This window comes from Schistocerca nitens, chromosome 2 (genome assembly GCF_023898315.1).
Source record: "Schistocerca nitens isolate TAMUIC-IGC-003100 chromosome 2, iqSchNite1.1, whole genome shotgun sequence".
NCBI classification, from domain to species: Eukaryota; Metazoa; Arthropoda; class Insecta; order Orthoptera; family Acrididae; genus Schistocerca; species Schistocerca nitens.
In genome coordinates, this window is record NC_064615.1 from 1,117,563,121 (window position 1) to 1,117,578,731 (window position 15,611).

The window sequence follows — 15,611 nt, forward strand, 5'->3', positions numbered from 1 at the left end:
GGCATACCATTCTCTCGCATTAGCAACACTTTAAGTCAAATTAATATTCATATTTTAGGTCATGATCTGAGTGTTCCCCAGCACTACGTTTGATATGTGCCGTTTATGGCATTGTACATGAGGAAATTGTGGGCAGAAAGTTCATACAACTGCATGTGTAGCCTGTACAGATACTTGTACCCGAGAGGCGGTAGTACAGGTAATGGAGAACAGGAACGAAGATGGATTGCCGGTCAAAAATGCTGTGTCCAGTGACCTGGCTGTGCGAATGATTCTGGGAAGCACTGCTCTTGCGGGTTGTAGCTGCAGAGGGACTTCGCAGCGTGGCAATCCCCTCTTCCCACTTAGGGTCGGAGCAGGAGGGCACCGGCTCACAAAATATTTTGCATTGGTCAGCAACAGGCTGTTGCGATGGTGGCCAGTTGGCAAAAAGTGGGTGGAGGAAGCCATTTGAGAGAGGCTGCTGTAATCTGCTTCCTTGCAAATGATTCGACAGTGGTAAAACTCCAAGCATACTCATGTTAGGAGCTGGGACGATCCAGACAGAGCGACTGACGTATGCGTTTAGTGGAGGCAAGAGTGTAACTTCCCTGACGCCAGGTAGTCGCCAGGTTCTTTCAGCGAGTGGCAAAAACATAAGTTTTATGGGAAGTTTAATAGCCTTCTTCCATAAATTGGAAATGGTCGGCCTGGAAATACACTCCTGGAAATTGAAATAAGAACACCGTGAATTCATTGTCCCAGGAAGGGGAAACTTTATTGACACATTCCTGGGGTCAGATACATCACATGATCACACTGACAGAACCACAGGCACATAGACACAGGCAACAGAGCATGCACAATGTCGGCACTAGTACAGTGTATATCCACCTTTCGCAGCAATGCAGGCTGCTGTTCTCCTATGGAGACGGTCGTAGAGATGCTGGATGTAGTCCTGTGGAACGGCTTGCCATGCCATTTCCACCTGGCGCCTCAGTTGGACCAGCGTTCGTGCTGGACGTGCAGACCGCGTGAGACGACGCTTCATCCAGTCCCAAACATGCTCAATGGGGGACAGATCCGGAGATCTTGCTGGCCAGGGTAGTTGACTTACACCTTCTAGAGCACGTTGGGTGGCACGGGATACATGCGGACGTGCATTGTCCTGTTGGAACAGCAAGTTCCCTTGCCGGTCTAGGAATGGTAGAACGATGGGTTCGATGACGGTTTGGATGTACCGTGCACTATTCAGTGTCCCCTCGACGATCACCAGTGGTGTACGGCCAGTGTAGGAGATCGCTCCCCACACCATGATGCCGGGTGTTGGCCCTGTGTGCCTCGGTCGTATGCAGTCCTGATTGTGGCGCTCACCTGCACGGCGCCAAACACGCATACGACCATCATTGGCACCAAGGCAGAAGCGACTCATCGCTGAAGACGACTGCAAGAGGGCTGTACAAGCAATGATCACACGCACGGCACAGCGGACACACCAGGAACCGCGGTGTTGGCCGTCGAATGGCGCTAGCTGCGCAGCATTTGGCACCGCCGCCGTCAGTGTCAGCCAGTTTGCCGTGGCATACGGAGCTCCATCGCAGTCTTTAACACTGGTAGCATGCCGCGACAGCGTGGACGTGAACCGTATGTGCAGTTGACGGACTTTGAGCGAGGGCGTATAGTGGGCATGCGGGAGGCCGGGTGGACGTACCGCCGAATTGCTCAACACGTGGGGCGTGAGGTCTCCACAGTACTTCGATGTTGTCGCCAGTGCTCGGCGGAAGGTGCACGGGCCCGTCGACCTGGGACCGGACCGCAGCGACGCACGGATGCACGCCAAGACCGTAGGATCCTACGCAGTGCCGTAGGGGACCGCACCGCCACTTCCCAGCAAATTAGGGACACTGTTGCTCCTGGGGTATCGGCGAGGACCATTCGCAACCGTCTCCATGAAGCTGGGCTACGGTCCCGCACACCGTTAGGCCGTCTTCCGCTCACGCCCCAACATCGTGCAGCCCGCCTCTAGTGGTGTCGCGACAGGCGTGAATGGAGGGACGAATGGAGACGTGTCGTCTTCAGCGATGAGAGTCGCTTCTGCCTTGGTGCCAATGATGGTCGTATGCGTGTTTGGCGCGGTGCAGGTGAGCGCCACAATCAGGGCTGCGTACGACCGAGGCACACAGGGCCAACACCCGGGGAGCGATCTCCTACACTGGCCGTACACCACTGGTGATCGTCGAGGGGACACTGAATAGTGCACGGTACATCCAAACCGTCATCGACCCATCGTTCTAACATTGCTAGACCGGCAAGGGAACTTGCTGTTCCAACAGGACAATGCACGTCCGCATGTATCCCGTGCCACCCAACGTGCTCTAGAAGGTGTAAGTCAACTACCCTGGCATGCAAGATCTCCGGATCTCTCCCCCATTGAGCATGTTTGGGACTGGATGAAGCGTCGTCTCACGCGGCCTGCACGTCCAGCACGAACGCTGGTCCAACTGAGGCGCCAGGTGGAAATGGCATGGCAAGCCGTTCCACAGGACTACATCCAGCATCTCTACGATCGTCTCCATGGGAGAATAGCAGCCTGCATTGCTGCGAAAGGTGGATATACACTGTACTAGTGCCGACATTGTGCATGCTCTGTTGCCTGTGTCTATGTGCCTGTGGTTCTGTCAGTGTGATCATGTGATGTATCTGACCCCAGGAATGTGTCAATAAAGTTTCCCCTTCCTGGGACAATGAATTCACGGTGTTCTTATTTCAATTTCCAGGAGTGTATGTGACGCGTTTCTGGGAAGACTGTTAGACACAGAGTAAAACCAACACTGTGATATGTGTACATATTATGGTACCACATATAAAAATATCCGCACTTTACCCGTTACACTCGGTCTAACTGTAAAGCCAATCGATTACAAGAATTATTCACACATCATAAAAAATTATACAGAACAATCGTCCACATATTGAAGCACAAACCAACATACATTAATCAGTGCTTCTTAATTAACGCTGCAGACTAAGGAATTTTTATAACGTAAAACAATTGTCGATGTGCTGTTGGTTCTTGAGATCAGTGAAGCTCATCCTACAGTTTTCTGCATACAGGATACCACGGAATTTTGTATTTCAGTAGCCAATGTAATTTCGTGATGTAGAATTCATTTACTAGGCACATATATTTAATATTTCAATCTTCCGTATTGGAAAGGAAGACAAAAACAAAAAGAATTAAAAGTTTAATTTGTTTTTGGTATCATATACTTGCAGAATATTATGTGCGGATAGTTCATGTAGGTAGGGTAAATACGCCGCGGCGAACCTCGATGCTCGGACGAGGTACTCCAGTGGAACAACATGCGACAGCAGACGCAGGCTCCGTCGATCTGAGGAGCACCGCTCGACAGGATGCCACAGCGGCGTCCACAGATGCACGCCATCTCGGTAAGGTCAGGTCAGGTCAAGAGACGTGGAGACCTCAGCAGCCGAAAGTGGTGGCTGGCGTTCCACAGGAACCGTCTTCTTCAAAAGCAGACGGTTACCTCTAGATTCTCTACGACGCAGAAGGCATAAGGCACATCGCCAGGAAATAAGTCGCAATTACATTCGTGAGCTACCATATGCGAAGGTATTTCAAAACGGAACTTACACATTATTATGATAGGTCAAGTAACTTTTCCCGAATACCGCTTTACGCTTCAAGGTGGCACAGCCACAGCCATCAAGCCGCTGTAAATAACGCTCATAGCGTTCTACCAATCGCTCAATTTCTGGACGATGAAAATCCCCTTCACGGAGACATTATAGTACCGCTGTATGTATGTTGCCATCGATGGAAAATCTCTTTCCCCCAAATATTCTTTGAGCCTTCTGATAAGGTGGAAATCGCTTGGTGCAAGATCTGGGCTTCCCGAACAGCACCATCCGCATCTGTGCAACCTTGGTCAACTTGTTGGCAGCATTTCAATACGGATGGGCGCGATATTGCATTTTGCCTGTACATCGCCCAACGTGACGGTGAATCTACATTGCATTTAAACATCTGCCCACAAGAATCGCACCGTCCAGCGTACTTCAACTTTAGAGGTCTTTTCCAGTTACTACGTCATTTGAGTCACACATTGTAAGGCCGCTGCTATCCGTACCGCAGCAGAACAGTGTCTCCAGGAAATCTGCAACTCATACTCGCTTCTAACAATGCACTACTCTTCTTGCGCAGTGACCTTAGCGTGGGACGATACGTATAACTTTTCTTTTCAAATCACTCCGTAGAATATTGGGCTGGTGGCGATCTGTAAATGCAGCCCAAAGATTCCAGCCTACCACTCTAGAATGTACCAAAGACGGAAGCACCAAATGTCGAGCAAGTAAATAACCATAATTTCACGTGGAAATCTCTAAATATACAACATATCTGGCCTTCATGTCAATTTGTTGCAGGGATAATGCACAGACATAAAGTCTTTAAAATACTGAAATGTCTGCCTTCCATCTGCGCTTACATTCTAGATAACAAAACTCTTTAGCAGCAAAACATTTGCAAAATTCTTTTGCAGCCGATCAGATGGGAACTCTCTGGCTATCAAAACAACTGTCAGTGGCTTGTATTTCTCTGCAGACGAATATTCATGTCCAATCTGCCAACATGCCAATACTAACACAGTAGATCTGCCAACATGCCAATACTAACACAGTAGATCTCAGCCTAAACGAAGCTAACCAGGTACTCCATATTTGCGACCTCAGTAGTCATTAGACATCGTGAGAGAGCAGAATGGGGCGCTCCGCGTAAATCACGGACTTCGAACGTGGTCAGGTGATTTGGTGCCACTTGTGCCATACGTCTGTTGACTGAAAGAGACCACCGACAGTTGAAGAGGGTCGTAATATGTAATAGGCAGACACTTATGCAGAACGTCACACAGGAATTTCAAACTGCATCAGGACCCACTGCAAGTACTATGACAGGCGAGAGGTGATGAAACTTCAAATTCAAGGCCGAGCGGCTGCTCGTAAGCCACACATCACGCCGATAAATGTCAAACGACGCCTTGCTTGGAGTAAAGAGCGTAATCATTGGACCATTGAACTGTGTAAAACGTTGTGTGGAGTGACGAATCACGGTACACAATGCGGCCATCCGATGGCAGGGTGTGAGTATGGTAAATGCCCGGTAAACGTCATCTGCCAGCGTATTTAGTACCAACAGTAAAATTCGGAGGCGGTGGTGTTATGGTGTGGTCATGTTTTTCATGGAGGGGACTTACACCCCTTGTTGTTTTGCGTGGCACAATCACAGCACAGGTCTACATACATGTTTTAAGCACCTTCTTGCTTCCCACTGTTGGAACGCAGACTTTGTGCCAGGCCTCACCGACCGCCAACGATACCTCTCCTCAGTGCAGCACTCCATGAAGAATGGGCTGCCATTTCGCAAGAAACCTTTCAGCACCTGACTGAACATATGCCTGCGAGAGTGGAAGCTGTCGTCAAGGCTGAGGGTGGGACAACACCATATTGAATTCCAGTATTACCGATGGAGGGTGCCACGAACTTGGAAGTCATTTTCAGCCAGATGTCTGGATACTTTTGTTGACACAGTGTATAGCATTGTATGAGTAACGACGACAAAACCCAAGATGACCCTCCAGTCACTTATAATCTTAGAACTTCCAAACTGGTACCCACGTAACCAACACGAGCGTACTCGTAGACTTGGAGAAAGATTCCATCTACAAGCAGTTGTACGCCGCTGCAGTAACATGGGCTCACAAGTAGGAGACCGAATTCCTTCATCACTGCACGCTACTTCATGGATGTACCACAGACTGTATTGCCCTCTTTTTGATTTCCAGTGCATCCTCTAAAATCCGTGGGAATTAAATAAATGTGCTGGTGATGTAGTTTACAAGGGAACCTCCCCATCGCACCCCCCTTGAGCATACCAGAGTGCCAGAGAGAGAATCAAACACAAACCCAGAGTGCCACAGAGATCATCAGACCGTGCCCCAGAGAGCATCCCAGAGTGCCCCAGTGACCTAAAACACCAAGAAGAATCGCTTCTCGGCTTTTGGCAAGATCAATGTGTAGAAGTAGATAAGAAATAATAAACTAATAAAATATTGCATGGCTGTGTTACTTAGCCGCAGCAGCTACATGAGGCGGGTGACCTTGAACGAGGTTCACCTCGCTGGCGCTAGAGGACCGATGGACCGTGTTATAGTTCTAACTAAGCACGGCCTGCCGAAAAAGCCTTTTTCCGACCGCCATTGCTGTTTTCTGGCGCGCTACTTCCTGCAGAGGGGGCTGTGTTTAGTTACACGCAGCAGCTACGTAAGGCTGATGACCTTGAACGCGGTTCTCCTGGCTGCTGCTAGAGCTCGCAGGACCGTGCTATAGTTCTAACTAAGCACGGTCCGCTGCGAAAGTTTATTTCCGTCCGCCATGTTGGATTTTCAGCACGCTACTTCCTGCCACTCCCAGTCAGCTGCTAATTATCTGTAGGAAGTGTGACGTATGGCGCGGCTCTTATCAGTGCTTGCAGGCAGCTGAGCCATGTTGTGACGACTGTTAGTTGTCTAATATTACGAAGCAGCAGCACTTAATTTAAGTCGAGGCAACTGCATGTTCTACACAGCCATGCAGCGTTTTCATTGATTATTAATGATTGAAATCATATGTTTATTTGTTTCTGCAGGAGTTCCGACTGCTGGGGAGGTGGGTGGGTAATCTCTTTATTTATTTAAATGTTTCATATAAAGTACTACACATTGATCTTGCCAAAAGCCGAGAAGCGATTCTTCTTGGTGTTTTAGCTCACTGGGGCACTCTGAGATGCTCTCTGGGTCACTCTGGGATGCTCTCTGGGGCACTCTGGGATGCTCCCTGGGACACTGTCTTATTATTTATGTTTCATATATTCATGTTTACAATTCTTTTTATTTATTTAATTGTTTAATATAAAGTACTACACATTGACCTTGCCATGGCTGTGTTACTTAGACGCAGCATCTACGTGAGGTGGGTGACCTTGAACGAGGTTCGCCTCACTGGCGCTAAGGGCCGACGGACCGTGCTATAGTTCTAACTAAGCACGGTCCGCTGCAAAAGCCTTTTTCCGGCCGCCATTGCTGTTTTCTGGCGCGCTACTTCCTCCTGCGCCCAGGCAGCTTCTAATTATCTGCAGGAAGTGTGACGTATTGCGCCGCTCTTATCAGTACTTGGAGGCAGCTACTGAATGTTTGGACAGTTAGTAGTTGCTTTATATTACGAAGCTGCTGCATTTAATCTAACACGAGGCAACTGCATGTTTTACACAACCATGCAGCCGTATTGTTGATTACTAATGATTATAATTATATGTTTCTTTATTTCTGCAGGAGTTCCGACTCCTGGGGATGTGGGTGGGTTATATTTGTTTATTACTTTTTTATCTCCTACAGACTTCTACACATTGATCTTGCCAAAAGCCGAGAAGCGATTCTTCTTAGTGTTTTAGTTCACTGGGGCACTCTGGGATGCTCTCTGGGCCACTCTGGGATGCTCTCTGGGTACTCTGGGTTTGTGTTTGATTCTCTCTCTGGCACTCTGGTATGCTCAATGCCTTACTCTTGTATGGTCTTAGCTTATGTTTCAATTTTATTTTTCATTTGAAAGTTGTGAAGCATCCATATCTATCCAATATTTTTTTTTAAAAAAGCTGTCGTCAAGGCTGAGGGTGGGACAACACCGTATTGAATTCCAGCATTACCGATGGAGATTGCCACGAACTTGGAAGTCATTTTCAGCCAGATGTCTGGATACTTTTGTTGACATAATGTATAGCATTCTATGAGTAAAGACGACAAAACCCACGATGACCCTCCAGTCACTTACAATCTTAGAACTTCCAAACTGGTACCCACGTAACCAACACGAGCGTACTCGTAGACTTGGAGAAAGATTCCATCTACAAGCAGTTGTACGCCGCTGCAGTAACATGGGCTCACAAGTAGGAGACCGAATTCCTTCATCACTGCACGCTACTTCATGGATGTACCACAGACTGTATTGCCCTCTTTTTGATTTCCAGTGTATCCTCTAAAATCCGTGGGAATGAAATAAATGTGCTGGTGATGTAGCTTACAAGGGAACCTCCCCATCGTACCCCCTCAGATGTAGTTATAAGTTTGCACAGTGGAAAGGCCTTGAAAAACTGAACACAGATCAATTGAGAAAGCAGGAAGAAGGTGTGTGGAACTATGAAAAAAAATAAGCAAAATATACGAACTGAGTAGTTCATGCGCAAGATAAGCACCATCAAGGATCGTCTAGTCTTAGGAGCGCCGTGGTCCCATAGTTAGCTTGAGGAGCTGCGGAACGGACGGCCTTCGGTTCAAGTCTCCCTCGAGTGAAAATTTTAATTTTTTATTTTCAGACAATTATTGTCCGTCCGTCCGTCCGATGCGAGGTAAGTGCGCCGTAGTATGGGGACGCTACACCTAAACAAACATCGAAACACACGACGTCAGTCGACTACAACGCACGGAAAAGAGAGTATTCCTGCTAACGAGGCTCCCTGGCTGGCAGTTGACTGTTCGCTACGTTGGACGAGAGTGCATTAAATACGTGAGATGTATTCCATGGGCAATATGAATCCAGCAAATATAGCGGACGGACGGACAGATAATAATTGTCTAAAAACAAAAAATTAATCTTTTCAGTCGAGGGAATACTTGAACCAAGAACCTCTTGTTCCGCAGCTAACCACGGGACCACGGCGCTTTTGAGCTCATACTATCCTTGATGTTGCATATCCTACACATGGACTACTCATTTTGTATATTTTGCTTATTTTTTTCATAGTTCCAAACTTCTTCCTGTTTTCTCGATTGATCTGTGTTCAGTTTTTCAAGGCCTATCCACTGTGCCAACTTATAACTAAGTATGACGGGGGTGCGATGGGGAGGTTCCCTTGTTAGTATCCGGCAGGGAAAAAAAATTATTTACTGGTTTACTCGCGTCAGTGTTGATGTGTTGGCAGAAGAGCCAACACCGTGTTGCTAGAGGAGGCCGAAATGCACGCGCTCAAGCTCACGCAGACCGGCGTGAGGTCTGGAACAAGGTAAAGTAATTATAGTGGCCAAAAATAGTACATAGCTTCTGGAATACTTAACTTTAATCCATAATTGGAGAACATCGCTCTTGATGATACATAATTACAATCTCGATATAAACTGGTAATGGCGCCTTGCTAGGTCGTAGCAAATGACGTTGCTGAAGGCTATGCTAACTATCGTCTCGGCAAATGAGAGCGTATTTGTCAGTATATCATCGCTAGCAAAGTCTGCTGTACAACTGGGGCGAGTGCTAGGAAGTCTCTCTAGACCTGCCGTGTGGCGGCACTCGGTCTGCAATCACTGACAGTGGCGACACTCGGGTCCGACGTATACTAACGGGCCGCGGCCGATTTAAAGGCTACCACCTGGCAAGTGTGGTGTCTGGCGGTGACACCACAAGTGTCATACACATAGGATACTATAAATTTATAATTTCGAGTAAGTAAATAGAACACACATACAACATTTAAATAAAACAGTCTTTGCCTAGAAAAGTTTAACTGCTACACTTCCTTGTGCCTTGAACAACTTGTTCTCAGTTCAATGGCTAGGACAACGTAGACGCTGACAAACATTTCGTTGTCTATACTTCGCCAGTTTCCCCTAGTTTGGCTCTTGTAAGTATACCGATTTCATCAGGTTGTCCATAGATTTGCTAACACCTGTTCTCAACCCGCTGAGTGACCTCCATTTGACCCAGACCAAGCCGAGTCTGGCTGGTTTGCCTTCTGCTTGCTTTATCCGTGCTTGGAAATGACCCACAGATTTTACCTGACTTCCTTGGCTGATGTATTTAGTACAGATGTTGACTACCTAGATTTCAACCTAGATTTTGGTAGAGTGTGTCCCCTACATGGCCAGCAATATTGTGCAATATTATTGACGTTCTCCCTATACTGTTCAATAATAATTTAAATTATATTGTGTATAATATTGTGCAATAATACTGTGATTCGGTATCGTGGAAGTTAAAGCCGCCGTTGCTTTAAAACTTGCTCTGCTTCGTTGCAAAAGAAAAAAAAAGCTGTATAAAATATTGGTTCAACGAGTGTCAACAATCACTCACCAGAATTATCGTAATATTGTGTGTATTGATGGTCTAGCATTTGAAACATTATTAGAGATAGTTCTTCCCATACGTAGGGGGTCTCCGTACACAAATAGGCACTTGCGCCACCCGACAAGTTTTTGCAGACGCCCATGTCCTCATCATCAAAAAACTAAATATTGATGCCACGAGCGATGCAGTTCCAACAAGTCAGCGTTTATGTATTACTCTACGAAACTTTGCTACTGGAAGTTCTTTCGAAGACTTGAAATTTACAAGTGCAGTTTCACCCTACCAAATTTGAGACATATAAGTAGTTATGGAAACGGGTCGCGCAATAACACCAGCACTCAAGGATTGTATTCGAATAACTAATGTATGCACAGATATAAGTATACATATTTTCTTTTGCTCGTAACTTTGGGTTACTTAATTTTTTAAATAAAAACATCTTTCATCGTAGTCTTCCCCAGTAATTTGTGAGCAAAAAATTATATGATAAATCAATAAAATTCTTCTGGGATTGACGCCGCATTCCTCAGCGTGTTAGAAATACACCCTTAGGAAGGCTCCTTGCAATAGTCGCCGAAACGTCGGAATTTTATAGTTGACAACGCGGCTTCAAACCCAGAATAAATAAATAAATGTCGAGTGACTAGGACCTCCCATCAGGTAGACCGGTCGCTCGGTGGAAGTCTTTCGATCTGACTCCACTTCAGCGACTTTCGCGTCGATGGGAATGAAATGATGATGATTAGGACAACACAACACCCAGTCCATCAGCGGAGAAAATCCCCGACCCAGCCGGGAATCGAACCCGGGCCCTTAGGATTGACATTCTGTCGCGCTGACCACTTTTTTCCCCCCCTTTTGTTCGTTATTGATCGTTGTGTTTGGTCGTTGCGGACGTCGCAAGACATCCTGTTCAAGTTCGGGGGTTGATCGTTCCACTCAGTTTTTTATTACAGAGGCCAACCGGCTCTCTGACCGAACACGCTGAGCTACCGTGCCGGCTTACCACTCAGCTACCGGCGGTGAACAAACCCAGAACAATTTTATTGACTGTGACAACGGCCGCGGTAGCCTACGTTTACATATACAATAAATCATTCTTAACATTCAAGTATTTTTACTCATTTGTCCTAACATTGCACAATGCCGGCAATTATATATACATTTAGATACACTCTGATAATAAAGAGTTGGAATGTAATAAATTTCTTTGAGATAAAAAGCTTCTGTCCACAAATCAGCACAGATTTAGAAAACATCTCTCGTGCGAAATTTACGTTCCCCTTTTCTCACATGATATGGCCCGACTTCAGATGATAAGAGCTGATGATAGGGCTCAAGTGTCACGCAGACTCCATGAAGTCATGGGCTCGTGCAGGTTGTGTCTACATGGAGTGGAATGGGTCCTCCGGAAATGGCTATGTTGGGCTACTTGGAGGCCATTTAGAGCCAGTCATAGACTTGAATATTTATAGCTGACAATGCTCCATGTCACCGGGCCAGAGTTGTCCGCGAACATTCTGGATAATTCTAGTGAATGATTTGGCCACGCAAATCGCCTGATATGAATCCAATCATATCGGACATAATCTAGAGGTCACCTAATGCAAAACAAAGAAACAAAACACAACTGGTAAGATATCTGTATGGTGCGAAAAGAGGCTATTGACCCTGAATAAAGAAAGGTGTGAAGTTATTCATAAGAGTACTTAGAGAAATCCGCTAAATATTACGCAATAAGTCACACAAAAAGCTGCAGATTCAACTAATTACTTAGGGATTTAGATTACAAATAACCTAAATTGGAACGATCACATAGTTAATGTTGTCGGCAGAGCAAACCAAAGACTGCGATTCATTGGCAGAACACTTAGAAGGTGCAACAGGTATACTGAAGAGACTGCATACACCACGCTTGTCCGCCCTATTCTGGAATATTGCTGTGCAGTGTGGGATCCGCATCAGGTGGGACTGACCGATGACGTCGAAAAAGTTCAAAGAAGGACGGCTCGTTTTGTACTATCGCGAAATAGGGGAGATAGTGCCACAGACATGATAGGCGAATTGGAGCGGCAGTCGTTAAAACCAAGGCGTTTTTCGTTGCGGCGGGATCTTCTCATGAAACTTCAATCACCAGTTTTCTCCTCCGATTACGAAAACATTGTTGGCACCCACCTACATAGGTAAAAATTATCATCACCATAAAATAAGCGAAAAATGCAAGTGCTAGTTTTTCCCTAGCGCCCTTCGAGAGTGAAACGGTAGAGAGACAGCTTGAAAGTAGTTCATTGAACCCTCTGCCAGGCACTTTGTGAATAACAGAGTAATCACGTAGATGTAGATGTAGATCCTGCACCGCCTGCACTTTCGCTGATATGGACGCCTATAGAGGCATCACGGCTCTTTATTTGAAATGTGTGTGTGTGCGTGTGTGTGTGTGTGTGTGTGTGTGTGTGTGTGTGTGTGATATCTTATGGGACTTAACTGCTAAGATCAGTCCCTAAGCTTACACACTACTTATCCTAAATTATCCTAAGGACAAACACACACACACACATGCCCGAGGGAGGACTCGTACCTCCGCCGGGACCAGCCGCACAGTCCATGACTGCAGCGCCTGAAACCGCTAGGCTAATCCCGCGCGGCGCTCATTTTTGCTGAGTCATCCCACGTGGAGTTGCTACACTATGCCAGCCGAAATGAGGTCCGACACGATATTAGGAGGCATCCCATGACTTTTGTCAAATGGTTCAAAAGGCTCTTAGCACTATGGGACTTAACATCGGAGGTCATCAGTCCCCTAGAACTTCGAAGTACTTAAACCTAACCAACGTAAGGACATCACACACATCCATGCCCGAGGCAGGATTCGAACCTGCGACCGTAGCGGTCGCGCGGTTCCAGACTGAAGCGCCTAGAACCGCTCGGCCACTCCGGCCGGCCAGACTTTTCTCACCTCAGTGTTCACAAAAAATAGCAATTTTATTGGTTCTGGTCCCTCTCAAATAAACTTTTGCGAGCTCTCGTGAGTGTGTCACGAAAGCTTTCTGTTGTGTAGAGTTGTGTTAATGTGGAATGTTTGCGGCACCTAGCATTGTACCTCATGCTCGCCTCTAGGGTACCACGCGACCACCACGCCACGGGTGCCCTGGTATGACAGAGTGGACAGTGGTACAATAATATATGACGGGACGGCGGCCGGCGACCGCTAATGTATGGTGTTAACAATTATGCGGCGGTTAATTATGTGGTGTCCAGAGCTGCCGATAGCGGCGTGATTTATGTATCGGCAGCCGGAGGCAGGGGAGCGCCATCTGGTGCGCTGCTAGCCTCGAGCAGCAGTCGATTGGTGTGCGCCGATGCACTATTCACGGCACTTAGAGGACACGCAGCGCTGCGGGCTGTCCGCGGCCCCGGGCAGCGATTGACGTCGCCAGCCGGTGTTGCGCAGCAGCGCTGCCGGCGTCCAGACTGGTACGTGGCGCGTTCCTGGTGTCACCGCCAGCGACAGAGGAAGATACGCAGAAGGGGTTCTATTTTCTGGAAACTACTTTCAAGTGCTAAAGAAAATTTATCACTCTTTTCTTTTCTCTAGCTTACCGTGCGACCCTGAGTACCAAAACGCCATGTTGTACCCGAGAGATTGTGCGGTGCTTTTTTTTTTTTTCTTTTTTCTCGTGTCCGAAAATTAGGTATGCGCTTCTCACCTATGAAACAGACAGGCAGGAAGAGTTCTGAAAGTGATTTGTGAAGTCACCGAGCTGGAGCACTGTTTTATTTTACAAACACATCACTCACCTCTCGGTGGTGTTGCCTCAATACTAAACATGTGTCAGCCGCAAGCTTGTTGGTAGTAATAGGGGTGCCCAAAGACAGGTGGTCTGTGATTCTGCTATGGCATTCTGTTTCTCAGCTGGTGAATATGTCTGCCCAGTGTAGTATAAATCCAACGAATGAAAGAAGTAAGCATCGCCCTTAAAATAACTGCAAGGGGAATTACCAAATATCAAACTTACTCCTGCTGACAGAATGTACTGCGTGGCAGGTATTTCTCCTGCTGACACACAGAGACGTAGTCGCAACTGTCAAAAGGAAGAAAGTCGCAGAAAATGAGCCAAGCGGCCTCTAGACCGTCAACAAGAGTAGCAATATTTCCCAGATGCACAAAAATATTGACCGTCTAGGAGTGACATTGAGAGATCACACGGTAATACTGAGAACACCAAAAACTATGGAAATATATTCCGCTGCCTGGAAACAGTCCGCCGCCTGCGGACAGTATAGACAAAATCCTTGACATCGTACATAGGCCAAGGAGGTTAGGATAGCTTAGGAATGTTGTTTTGTGGAAAGTTATTTCAAAAGAAGACGAAAGAGTATTATTTACACCTACGTGCATAGTCTGCAAACCACCTTATGGGACACGACAAAGTGTACCTTGTATTACTACTACTAATTATTTCCTCTCCTATTCCACTAGCAAATAAAGCGAGGGAAGCACGGCCGTCTATAAGCCACTGTACTATCCTTGATTTCTCATATCTTCGTGATTCTTACGTGAAACGTACGTTTGTAGCAGTAGAATCGTTCTGCAGTCGGCATGAAATGTCGGTTCTCAAAATTTGCGCAATAGTGCTTTGCGGAAAGAGCATCGTCTTCCTTCCACGGATTCCCATTCGAGTCCTCGAACCATCTGCGAAACACTTGCACGTTGCTCGAACCTACCGGTAACTTGGATGTATGGAGATCCCCTACATCCGAACAATACTATTGAATGGGTCGACCTGACGTTTTATACGCTGCCTCCTTTATACATGAGCTACATTTTCCCAATAAATTCTCCCAATAAAACTCAAGCATTCGCCTTCCCTTCTACCACCTTACATGCACATTACAATTCATATTACTTTGCAATGTTACGCTTAGATATTTAATCGAAGTGACTGTCAAAATGCACCTTTCTAATGCTGTATTCGACGTTACAACATTGTACTTCCTACTCATCGGCATTAAGTTGCATTTTTCCACATTTATCCAGAATGTTATTTGAACCAATCGCGGACAACTCTGGCCCGGTGACATGGAGCATTGTCAGCCATAAATATTCAAGTCTATGAGTGGCTCCAAATGGCCTCCAAGTAGCCCAACATGGCCATTTCCGGAGGACCCATTCCACTCCATGTAGACACAACCTGCACAACTTGAGCCCATGACTTGAGTCTGTGCGACACTCGAGCCCTATCATCAGCTCTTATCATCTGAAGTCGGAGCCATATCAGCAGCTCACAGTTTTTCGGTGGTCTACGGTCCAACCGACGTGGTCACAAGCCCAGGGTAGGCGCTACAGAGGTTGTCGTACTGCTAGCAAAGGCACGCACGTCGTTCGTCTGCTGTCGTAGCCCATTAACGCGAGCTTTCACCGCACTGTCCTAATGGATACGTATCTCGCAAGTCCCATGTTGATATCT